At 28.3% G+C, this 12,335-nt stretch overlaps 1 protein-coding gene across 4 annotated transcripts in view; it reads right to left on the bottom strand.

Moving 5' to 3' along the window:
- The window catches only part of LOC132924228 (cell adhesion molecule Dscam2-like), a 277,463-nt gene extending 272,259 nt beyond the window's left edge, over positions 1-5,204 (bottom strand). For 3 of the 4 annotated variants that reach the window (XM_060988401.1, XM_060988403.1, XM_060988404.1), the window contains exon 1: positions 316-522. The gene's annotated coding sequence lies outside the window, so the exon portion shown is untranslated. Of the gene's footprint in view, positions 1-315; positions 523-4,922 lie in introns of those variants that run through there. The other variant, XM_060988402.1, reaches the window with a different exon arrangement.
- Positions 5,205-12,335: the final 7,131 nt, after the last annotated feature.

The raw sequence follows: 12,335 nt of genomic DNA, 5'->3' as shown, positions 1-12,335 counted from the left end.
AGTTTAAAACCAAAACATGATTAAAAATATTGTACACACATATCATTATAATCTGCAGTATATATATATACTTATATTATATACGTGCGTTCGCATGTGCAATACTAAAAAATACTAAATTTATATCCCCCCGATTTCAAACACATTACACGTGTCAATCGTGTCATAATTATCATAATATTTATAAACGTTCATATCATAAGACATATATTCAATTTTGCGACAGATGCGTCTTTTATACGCGTTTAGAAATCACGTCATACGAACGACAATATCATTATTATTATTATTATTACTATCATGATAAATACTCACGGACGGGTTCGTCGGGGGCGGCAGAGTGAAAACCGCCACGCGATTTCAAAACGCGCGGACCGTGTGAGCGACAGTCCGTCACGCGCCCTCGCGCACGCACGTCGCCGACGGGGTTGAGGTGCAGAATGAGAGATTCGGAGAGCAAGCGACCGACAGCGTGAGAGACGACTTACCCAGTCGGCAGATCACGCCGGAATGTCGTCGTCCGTGGCGGCGGCGTCGCGTTTCGTGTGTCCGCTTGTAACGCTCGTCGGTCGGCCGCGCGGCGCAGAGGGGCGGGAGCACGCGCTGCTATAGGGGCGCGTTTTTCGTTCGGTGCGCCGCGGTAGACGGTGGTGGTGGTGGTGGTGGCGGTGGTGGTGGTGGCGGCGACACGAGACGGAGATAACGCAACTTGCGCTCGACGTACGATTTTGCCGCTCACAGTCGTCCCGGTGTGTATGATGATATATAAGTGTATACGTGTGTTTGTGTGTGTCGTAGTGTACCGAGTAGGACACCGAGTAAACTATTGTATACGATATAAAAATATGTATATATAGCTTAAAAACTATAAGCACGCGTTGGACGTCAAGACGAGATATAAGTTTATCGGCGACGATCCGCGTAATTTTTAATTGACTTACGTTGTTTATAATTTAATTTATACTAAAAAAGTTTAAAAAAAAACTTACTTAAACTGTATATAGGGTCCCATTGTAAACGTTGAGATAGGATAAGTAATGCATTATACCTGAGACTATGGTTGCCAAGTATTTGGGGGAATAGACTTATTTAAGCGGCGACCGTGTTATCGCGTGGGTCAACGACTTACATAAATCTTACAAGTGGGATTCCGGACTACTACGTCTACCCGAGTCTGGTGCTATATGGGCTAACTTACCGGTATTTATAGGCGGCCGGCTCCATAGTGGCATAATCGAAGATTTAGGTTTTCGTTGATTATTTGCCGACAAAGGTCGTTTATGTACAAAAGTATACATGAGGATTATGACAACGTGTGCGCGTGTGTGTGTAAATTCACTCGTAGAATAGTATGAATGATCTATGTCAGTATTGTAAATGACCAAAACACTAATTTTTATAGTCAGTTTCGTGGATTTTAGTTTTAAAGTGCCTATAATACGTATACTAAATTTCTTATAATATTGTATTTATAAAAACAAAAAAAAATTCAAATTTCAAAGATACAACCTATGCGCTTAATGACGCGGAAACGCATTAATAAATTAACAGGAACTAAGAAAAGCGACACAAAAATGAAAAGTTCAAAAACACCATATACACAAATGGTGAAAAAATAAATTCTCTATAAGAACCTTTTATAGTGGAAAATGTATTAAATACATTATGTTTTGTAGGTATTGGTGAAGAATACACAAAATCTTATAGAAATATTCCTATTAAATTTAACAATAAAGTTTGTAATTCTTCTTTTAATAAACTTTTCATAAAAAAAGAAATACACAGATTAACTAAATATTATAAATAACTACCTAGTTTAAATATGAAGCTTTTGCAGGTTTTGATAAAATATCAGTCTTTCAGATTTTTAAGCGAAATATATCAAATGCAATATTGATCCTCTCAGTTATATATTTAATTTATATTTAAAACAAGATGATTTTCCTAATAAATATAAACTATCGATTGTCAAACTCGGAAACTAAAGATAGGCCAATATTATTAGTATATAATTTATCAACAAATTTAGAAAAAATAGTGAAAACTAGGCCAACTTCCTATCTAAAATCAAAAATCAACTTGGTTTTTGACCGGGTAAAACCAAAACTGGGACACTATATGAAACAATAAAATGTATAAATAATGAACTTGATTATAAACAAAAAGTGTTGGCAGTCTTTTAGGATTTATCAAAAGCTTTTGACACAATGAACCACAAAATACTAATAAACATTTCACCCGGTCTAGGAATACAAAATAAAAGCTTAGATTGGTTTGTTATTTATTTAAAAACTGAAAACATATGTGTTCTATAAACGGTACACTTATTAATGAAAAAAAAAATGTATGGAGTCCCTCAAGGTATTGTTTTAGGTTCAGTATTGTTCATAATTTATATTAATGAAATATGCAATTTAGATAGTGGCGGTAAAATAATTACGTACGCAGATGATACGTGCTTATTCTTTTTAAGTTATACTTCGGAAAATTTTAAATTTAAATCAAATGTTGAAGTTAATAAAGTATATTTTGATAAATATTTCTAAACTAAAATTGACGTTAAACATAAACAAAATTGTGTTTGCCGCACTATCTAACTGTACCAGTTGACAATTCTGTCATACACTCTTGTAAGTTGTAATATATGTAATGTATTAGGTGTCTAATTCTTGTGATGCAAAATAATAATTAAAGTCACAAGAGTAAAATATTTAAATTTAATCTTATTTAAAGACTGGAATTTATGTTGGAATATACATATTAGTGATATGATTATGCGTTTAGGATCTGATATTTTCATTATATATAAATTATACAACATACCAAATTTATGCGCATTGTTTATATATTGTTTAAATAAAATTCTCAATATGGTTAGTTAACAACAAAATCAAGCAGTAAAGATATGTCTAAACAAAAATTATTTAATTGGCTCATCAGTTTCCAACTATAAAAATATTAAGTTGTTTTAAAAATATTTAATTTTTACATTTCGAAAAATAGAAAAGTAGAGCCTACAGTGTTTGAGTACATTATATAAAAAACAATTTGGGGAACATTTTCTGTTTTATTTAAGTCCTAATTATTTTAATACAACGACAATGCTTTTTTTTAAAAAAAAATACATTTTATCTAATGTAAATAAAAAATCTAATTATCTATGCCTATTAAATAAAAATTCTATTGTAAAATGGTTGATAAGAAAATTTTAATTTTAAAATGTATGTATGTTTATTGCTCAACAACTGTATAAATGTTTTAATTTTTAAAATGCTATAATAATTAATTTACCCCAACATAAACTTTACTTATAGGAATAAATTAATTTTAATGTATTACAAAATTTAAAAAAACAATTGAATCTTTATATATCTTACACTGAAATAATGTTTAAGTTTTTTAAACAAACTATTGAAAAAAATAACACATATTATATAGTTTGTAAGACTATATAGCTAAATTATATGGACAATGGAAATAAAATAATTAAATTAATGCATATTTTAAAACGCCGAACTATAAGCAAACTATTCATACTTTTACGTGGCAAATTTCAAATATCGAAACAAATAATCATAATTATGCAAACTCATATTTGGTATGTTTAAAAAACTAGACAAAAGTAAATTACATTCTAATAGAAAACGGGTAATTTAATAAAATAGTCTTATACAAAATGTTAATACTAATACCATAGACGTATTAATAATATGAATAATTATTAATTATTAAAAATATTTACAAAAATATATCATAATAATGTCAACATTTTGAAAATTAATTTAGCAAAACCCTATATAAAAATATTAGCTAGTATTGCTAACAAATAAAAATTATCTCTATTTTGAATACGTCGAATAAATAAAAAAAAAATAGTAATGCTACACTCGTATAATAATATGATATCATGATTTATTCCAATGAATTTATGCACTTTAATTGAAGTCCTCATCAAAATGTCAAGAACAAAATTAATTAAAATTAAAAAAAAAAATGTTCCTATTCCGAACGTAGTTAAATATATAATATTACATTTTTTTTTATAGAGATACGTGAATGGAGTACTAAAATAAACAAATAAATGTACTTATTAGATTCGTCGGAGAGAAAAATCATTTACATGAAACGAGTATGATTTTATTCTATTTATCTTTTTGATAATTAATAACGGCGGCCATACCAACGGTGTAGCTATTATGTGGAAATACTTACGTATATATCTATACACGCAATTTGCCGTTTTTCGAATACCTACACGAGAAATTAGCAAATAATATATGATTTATGCGGATAACATGCGCAATATAATATTATTTTATACTCGTACGATTCCGCGTTAGCTGTGAAAATAATAACATTTACCTCGAGCGCACGGAATTAAGCGTATTTTACATAATTATTAATAGGGCTAGGGACTTTATGCCCTAAAAACCCTTAAAATATGCATGTATTTATGCCCTAAAGAATTACTAAATATGCTATTAAAATATGCATTTAAAAAAAGTACATTTGTAATAAATAATTATAATATTTGTTGATATGATACATAAATAAATAAATTTGATAATATAGGTTAATTTGATTGATTATCTGAGATAATTATTTTCTTTTTTTCAGATTTGTTTTCATCTCACATCGATTTTTAGTCTAAAACAAAAATCTTTAAATTTTTTTTTAAAAACAACTTAAATTGAATTCATTTTGTATATTTTTAATATAATAGTACTATAATTACCTTGAACATGACATCGAACTATTAGATATTTTTTTAAAAACTATGAATTAAAAACTTACCCATTTATATATGAATAATTGTCAAGTATGCACTTATAAAATGAAAAATGGTCAAATATGCAAAATATGCAAACTCCCAGAAGTCCCGATCTCTAACTATAAAGTTACGTATTCAAAGGCGATTTTACCTGGACGGTGTACAGCGCGGGAAACGACCGCGCCGTAAGAATATTATAGTAGTAGTGTACAATATTTTTGCGAACAGCCGGCCGCGGATGACAAGTAGTAAAACGAATCGTCGCCCATCAACCGTGCACCGCACTACCCTATTATATAGTCGCACAGAACCGTATCGGATAATATACGTCTTCCTATTTAATAATCGTCTTTTTCGTTTTCGCTCGCGAATAATTCGCGGTCGTAAGACTCTCGTTGTCTCGTCGATCGGCCGCGTGCGTTTCGTCACCCCGTCCGCCGACTGACTAAGGTGCGTCATTCGTTAATACTACTCCCGTAGAAATACAACAATTGTAGTCACATAATCATATATTGTGTATATATATATATAACGTGTATTAAGTAGTCTTCTGTGCGCAAGCGTGAGCAAAAACTGATAATACTTTTGGTCGGCGAGTATATAGTCGGAAGCCGTAAAAGTCGGACCACAGTCTAGTCTGTTTCGTCGTAGTGTGTGTGTGTGTCTTTTATACTCGCGCAATAAACCCATCGACAATGTCCGTGTCCTCGCGCACTCTGACGGAAACGGATACGGAAGAACAAAGATTGAAACCCATATAATATAACACATATATACCATTTACATTATTATTATTATTATTATATATTTTACGTATCATTATTTTATACGAATATCGTACATTGTTACGCGTCGTGTAGAATGAACAATAAATTATGACATTATTGCACGTAATATATTACGTATTAATGAATGACATAATACATTACGATATTATTCTAATATCGTACGCACGTACGGACGTCGTAGTTCCGATTTTTCAATGATTTATAATATGACAATAAAATTCCGATACGTATTTATTGGCTCGAGTTCGAAGTATAGTTACTTGATATTATAATAATATGTTATTCGGTATAGCGCGCCAGTGATAATATTTTGGCTTTATAGAAAATAATAACATAATATATAGTGTAGTATTGTTTTTCGTCGTATGACGAAGACGACGGTATACGCGTGCCGTCAATAATAATTATTATTTATGTGCGATATATTATTATCGCGGTGTACACGCGCGTTTTCGTTTTCTTTTCTTTTTTTTCTCTCGCACAACGCTTCTATACAACAATATTACTATGCCGCCTTTTATACTGTGGCTGTGCACAAACGTAGGTATATAGACGTATATTCCCGTTCAAAGTCATTGGGAAAATCAAAATTTCCCTCTCGTTTCGCGTTTTGATTTCTTCGAATTGTACAAACGTTCAAAATTTAAATAAGGTTATACCTATAATCGGCTATACCGAGATCAATGACGCGCGATTATCGTTCGAACTCTTGCCGGGGGAGCTTAAACGTTGCCCAATTTGCAACTCCGATAAGAGGTATATATATATATATATATATATATCGGGGGGAAGCAAAACCCCTCAACGCAGCACTGTGAATTGTGATATATATATATAATATGATATATACATACACTTACTAGCTAGTGCACGTCATCCGTATTTTACACGGGCGAAATATATCCGATTCAATGGTTTTAGAAGATAACTCGATAATGTAAATAAATATATAATGCCGTTATGCGAAAACAATTACATGCTGACTCGCAACGAAGAGTTTCAAACATTTTACACTCATCACTCACACGTCAGATGATGTTAAAAATGAGTTCTTGGATCATAAATTTCGCAGCTCTGTGTTATACTCGTGTTTTTAATTTTTATAGATGTGTGGTCTACAACAGTCTATGCTGGCCTAATACCTTATAAGTTTAATACGTCAAAGTCATATTATATTATTGGATGGCGAGGTCGCAGACGAGTGTTTTACTAGAGTTGAAATTTAAAATCCTAAAATAAGTACAATATTATATACGTTTAGTCGAGTATAATAATGAACCAGGAATAATAATATTAAAAAATATTATAATTGACACTTATTAATGAAATTAATTACTAAAGCATAATATTTATATAAATATATTGTATTGTATACGATGCAATATTATTTGCATATAATATATTTATATTATTATTAATATTTAATATTATATTTGGACAACTATTGTCAGTTAAACAGGGAAAATTAAAATAATTTTTATCAAAAGAAACTATATAATGTCGAATTCAACTGAAGTTTTATAGAAAGCCTATAAAAATAAATTCTAATAAAAACTAAGTAATGTAAGTGTTGTGGAAATATATTTTTTTTTTATGTATATATTTATAAATAGATAAAGGATTTGTTCGTACTTTTTATCGTTGATAATGTAATATTTTTGCAGAATATAATATTATGTTACTTTTATAATACATGTATTAACATATACTATTGAAATTAGTTTTATTATAAATACTAAAATATTACATTAAGTAGCATTTTATCATAATTTAAGTAAATATTAGTGTTAGATTAAAGTTTCTCTAAGAAATAACGTATCTTAGTTCTTTATTTGTATTTTTTTATAACAATACTTCCTTAATGAGCGATGTATATAATATATTTCATTATTTTGTAGTTTTCTACTATTAAAATGAATGTATTATGTTTTTTTTTGTTTAAAATTTAAATTGAAAACTTTTATTCTTATTTTATAATAAACCTTTTATTATTATGTTAGTAACAAAATTAAACTTGCGTTGTTTGTATTATATAAAATAAAAAAATATTTAAAAAAAAGTTTTTTGGGTCAAATTAAAGTATTCTGCAGTTTTTAATTTAACGTGACAAATCTAGGGATGGATGATTATAATTACATTGCATGTTTTTTCCTATTAATTTTATACCAACTATGAAAAATTGTTTGTAAAGACTCAAATAAAATTTGAAAGTAAAACAATTTAATTTTGAAACTTGATGTGTATTAAGGTTCTAAGAATATGTTTTTAATATTAGGATTGCGTTTATTTTAATAATATTATATTTAATTATTAGTTTATTAAATTTTCTAGTCAGTAAATTTATTAAAAACAAATGATATTAAACCAATGCTTAATATAGTTATTTAAATTTTAAAAGTGAAGTAGTTTTAAATATTTTTTTAAATGATATGATAAAATAAATATTCAACTTATACAAAATATACGTTGTTAAATTTCTTTAGAATAATATTGGTAGTTATGAAATAAACCTTGTCATATTGTAAAAACCTACTGAACAATAAAAACTTTGAATTTAAAATTTTTTTTATTATTATTATTGCACTAATCATTGAAATTGTACAGTTAATATAAATAAATAAATATCCATAACTTTTAGTTATTTAATAAAATAAAATTTTAAGCAATTAAATGTAATTAAATAGTTATATTTCAATATAATTATTTTATGATTTGAAGAGATATAATGAATGTTTATGTTACTTACCTATAGCATTAAGACATTTAATAGTACAATTACTTACGGTGTACATGCTTACACCTAACATTTAAAATCTAGTCATTTTTTTTCTTATAATAAACATTTTAGTTTCGAGTATTACTAATGAAAACTAATGTTTACTTTATTATTATAGTATTATGTCATGGGTGCAAATATATGTTCATTAATGCATATTATTGTTATTATAGAGCATCATCCGCTGTCTTAGTGGAAATCCGCGGGATTTATGTAATTTACGGCCACTCGGCGCGTATCGAGAGGAAAAACCACATTAGTCATTTGTATTCCCAGATGAATTATACTCCGTTACATAATATTTCATAGAGAACAACGCAACTTTGTGAATAATGTTGCCGAGTAAAATACTCAATCAAACTGTAAAGATATGTATGAAATACGAGATGTCGTAAAAATATTCCACGCAGAAATCGATCATTTAACCAAATATATCATACATTTTATACGGTCTACGGATTTATATTGTATTATAATATGTATATATAATAATGTAATACCTTTTCACGCTCCAGTAGTTCACAACCTCCTCATCTGTACTTTTAAACATCATACAAATCACATTGTTTTTTGTTAGGTGCTAACTAATCGCTGAGCGATTGTTTAATTTGTAATTCGAATAATTATTCCGACAATTCAATGAAATATAATAATACAACGGAGGTACATATTTTTATTTTATAAATTTACGTCCGTCAGTCGGGTTTTGTAAGTACAATAGTTTAATTGTGTATTAACATAATAATTTAATAATAAGGTTACACTATTATATAATTATTGTGTTAATCGTATTCTTATAATTGCGAATTAGGAATGGACCAATGGTTCAAGAATGTGAGTAAAAAATAGCTTTACATCGACGTGTATTTTTAATGTCTTATTTTAAAATAAAAACCTTTTGTAGAATGGTCGTAAGAAATAATTAATGTACCTGGTAGGGTTGTATTATATTTAATAGTATCGTTTTCACGGATTCGGCACATCCACTGGACATAAACCTCATAAATAATTACTAACTAGGATATATTGACTGAAGAAAAATTCAGCATAATAGACAAAATATTCTATAATTAAATTTGTCTTATTAATTGTTACCTATAATATTATTCACTGTAGTTGTATGAGTTATCATAAACAAAAGACCAAACTATAATCAATTATGATTTTTTTTTTAAAGATAATACCAAAATGAAAAGATATCGTCATTTATTTTTTTTTAAACGATACAGTTACAGTTTAAAACGATTTTACAAGTAAAAAATTAAAAATAAAATATAAAAACCATACATTATTATCACAAATATCATGCTACTCTGCGCAATTTTATTTGAAGCACCTTGTGTCCTTGTGTAATAATATTTTTAATTATTTAGGTGTCCTAAAATTTATTAAAACATCGTATAACAAGTATTTACGTTAGAATACCACGAGTCAGGCAGAATATGGTTTTGATTAATTATATGCAGACAGATGTAAGTTTTCGTTTTTACATTCTAAAAATTAATGTTGAGACGAAAATGTATTACAAAATTATTATTTGTTTACTTAAAATCAATACGTAATTATTTTATCCAAAAATAAATATTATTAATTAGCAGTATGTAATAATATAACATTGTTTATAATACTTATTATACAATTTTACACTAAAAGTTATAGTAATATATTATTTTTCAAATGGTTAAATAATGATATTAATACAAATTATCAACATTATACATCTAACTAATTATACCATATAATAATATGTATAGGTGTGAGATGTAATATTTAAATTAATGCTTTAGTAACAACGTTGATAAAAATCAAGATAACAGTTTTATAAAATGTATAAAATACTTACATTTTATTTAGATTTTTTTTAACTCCAAAGCATTATTCTGCCAATTTCTGATTAAAAAAAAAAAAATACTGCATTTTAGAACATTATTATTGTACGAAAACGGTTCTAACACTAAAGAAATTTATAATTTTATGACAAATAAACAGGAAATTACCAGTGTCATAGAAAATAATTGTCAACGTATAATTACATTTTAGCGGTACTTAGTTGAATCATTTTCTTCGTATAAACACCGGTGTAATACCGATGGTATATTTTACAAACTTCTGAAATTGTAGCCAATATTTAATTATCATAAGATAAATATTACAAATTTGGAAATGTGATGGATAAAAAACTTAAAAAATATTAAAATTGTGACGCGAAATAATGTAATTTTGTTTCAAAAGTTTTTAAAAAGAAAGTAATCACTTAAATTATGACAACTTTGTTTTTCGAGTATGCGTAGTATGCTATGTAAATATGTTGCACCAAAGAAAGTGGCATAGTTTCCTAAATAACTTAAACAACAATCGTATACATATATATTTACTGGTAAACTTTAATAATAATGTAGTGACTCGTTATGAAAGTAATATAATTCCTCACCTTCCGCTCGACAGCCAAACACAATAATTTGTTAGGTAGGTAAATAAGTATGGGTCGTATACATAAGATTTATATATGAGTACTGAGAATTTTTAGTATTTTGTTTTGACAACCAACTCAATTGTTGCTGAATTTATAACTGTCATGTCAAATTAATAAATTTTACAAATGAAATTAAATAATACGTGTGCTAATGAGTATAAGGGGAAGGGAACAAAAAAAGTACCAATTGTACTCTTATAAACTCAAATTATAATAATTTTCTCGCGTTCTATGTACCTATCAACCTAAATTCTTGGAAAACTTCCTATACTTCATATACAATTGCGTTTTTCGCGTTTAAATGATATGTAGGTCAATGGAAACATCGATATTTTATGTAGAGTTTTTAAAATGAGTTACTCCGTACCAACAAGCATTATATAACAATCTAAATACATAATTTTGTATTTAAAAATCGTTATTGAAATCTCCAATATCTACGATACGCAAATACTACACAATAAGCGCATTGTACTTGTCATTATTATATTATTACTATATTATTGTAAATACAAAATGATCAATTATTGCTTCTAACTTATGATTGTTGAAAACGATGTTTTGAAGAAAACACTATTGGCAACTAATGATATTTGCATTTGCATTGCAATAATACTTTAAAACATAAATAAAAAATTAAAGATGAAATACCACATAATATATGCATTATATATATATATATATATACTCGATGCATACTCGATTAACGTTATTGAATTGAAAAAGGTTAGTTATTTATATCAGATGACTATTTTATTAAAAATAATATATTGTATTGTGTTAATGTCTTTGAAGGTTGAATACGGTCCTACGGTTTTCCAGCGTCGGAGACTGTAAAGGGTGCGGAAAAAGACTATGCCTTCGTCAATTCCGGTCGAGAGGTTATAATATCAATATATTACTATAATAATACTTATATAATGTATATATAGGTACTAAATAATACTATTTCTATAGGACATATTATGTGAAACCAACACGGCTGTCGATGTTTAGCACTACAGCGTGAAAAGGGCAATGCGTTCAAGAGATTCCTGTACGTTAGGCTACGCCGTTGGCTTCCGGTCGGTGATTTATAAATCTATGATCGGTATATTATTATGCTATAGATATAATAAAACATACTGTAGGATAGCCTCGGTTACCCTCCTTGATCGATGTTTAAAATATTATTGTATAAATATTATATAAAACGAAAACGCGTTTTCCATATATCATACATTATCCGACAGCTACGTCACTGAAAACGGATGGCAGGTACGCCACCAGTTAAAGCCGAACAGTTATCGAAATTTTGGATGAATTATCTGTTTTTAGTCAGCAAGATTCGGTGACAAGAAACAAATACACTAGTGATAACTTATTATTTGTTTGGTCCACATCGTAAGTGTCGGAGAGGTTTAAAAGAACGAACATTGACATTGACAATAACAGTTTATTTTAGATACTTAAAATAATAACAAAAATGTACACGTTGCGTTACGCCGAAAATGGTTCAGGCAAAGAGATGTCTCGGTTGTCGTGATA

The sequence above is a fragment of the Rhopalosiphum padi genome, chromosome 3 (assembly GCF_020882245.1).
Source record: "Rhopalosiphum padi isolate XX-2018 chromosome 3, ASM2088224v1, whole genome shotgun sequence".
Classification (NCBI taxonomy): domain Eukaryota; kingdom Metazoa; phylum Arthropoda; class Insecta; order Hemiptera; family Aphididae; genus Rhopalosiphum; species Rhopalosiphum padi.
This window is presented reverse-complemented; position numbering and strand designations above follow the sequence as displayed.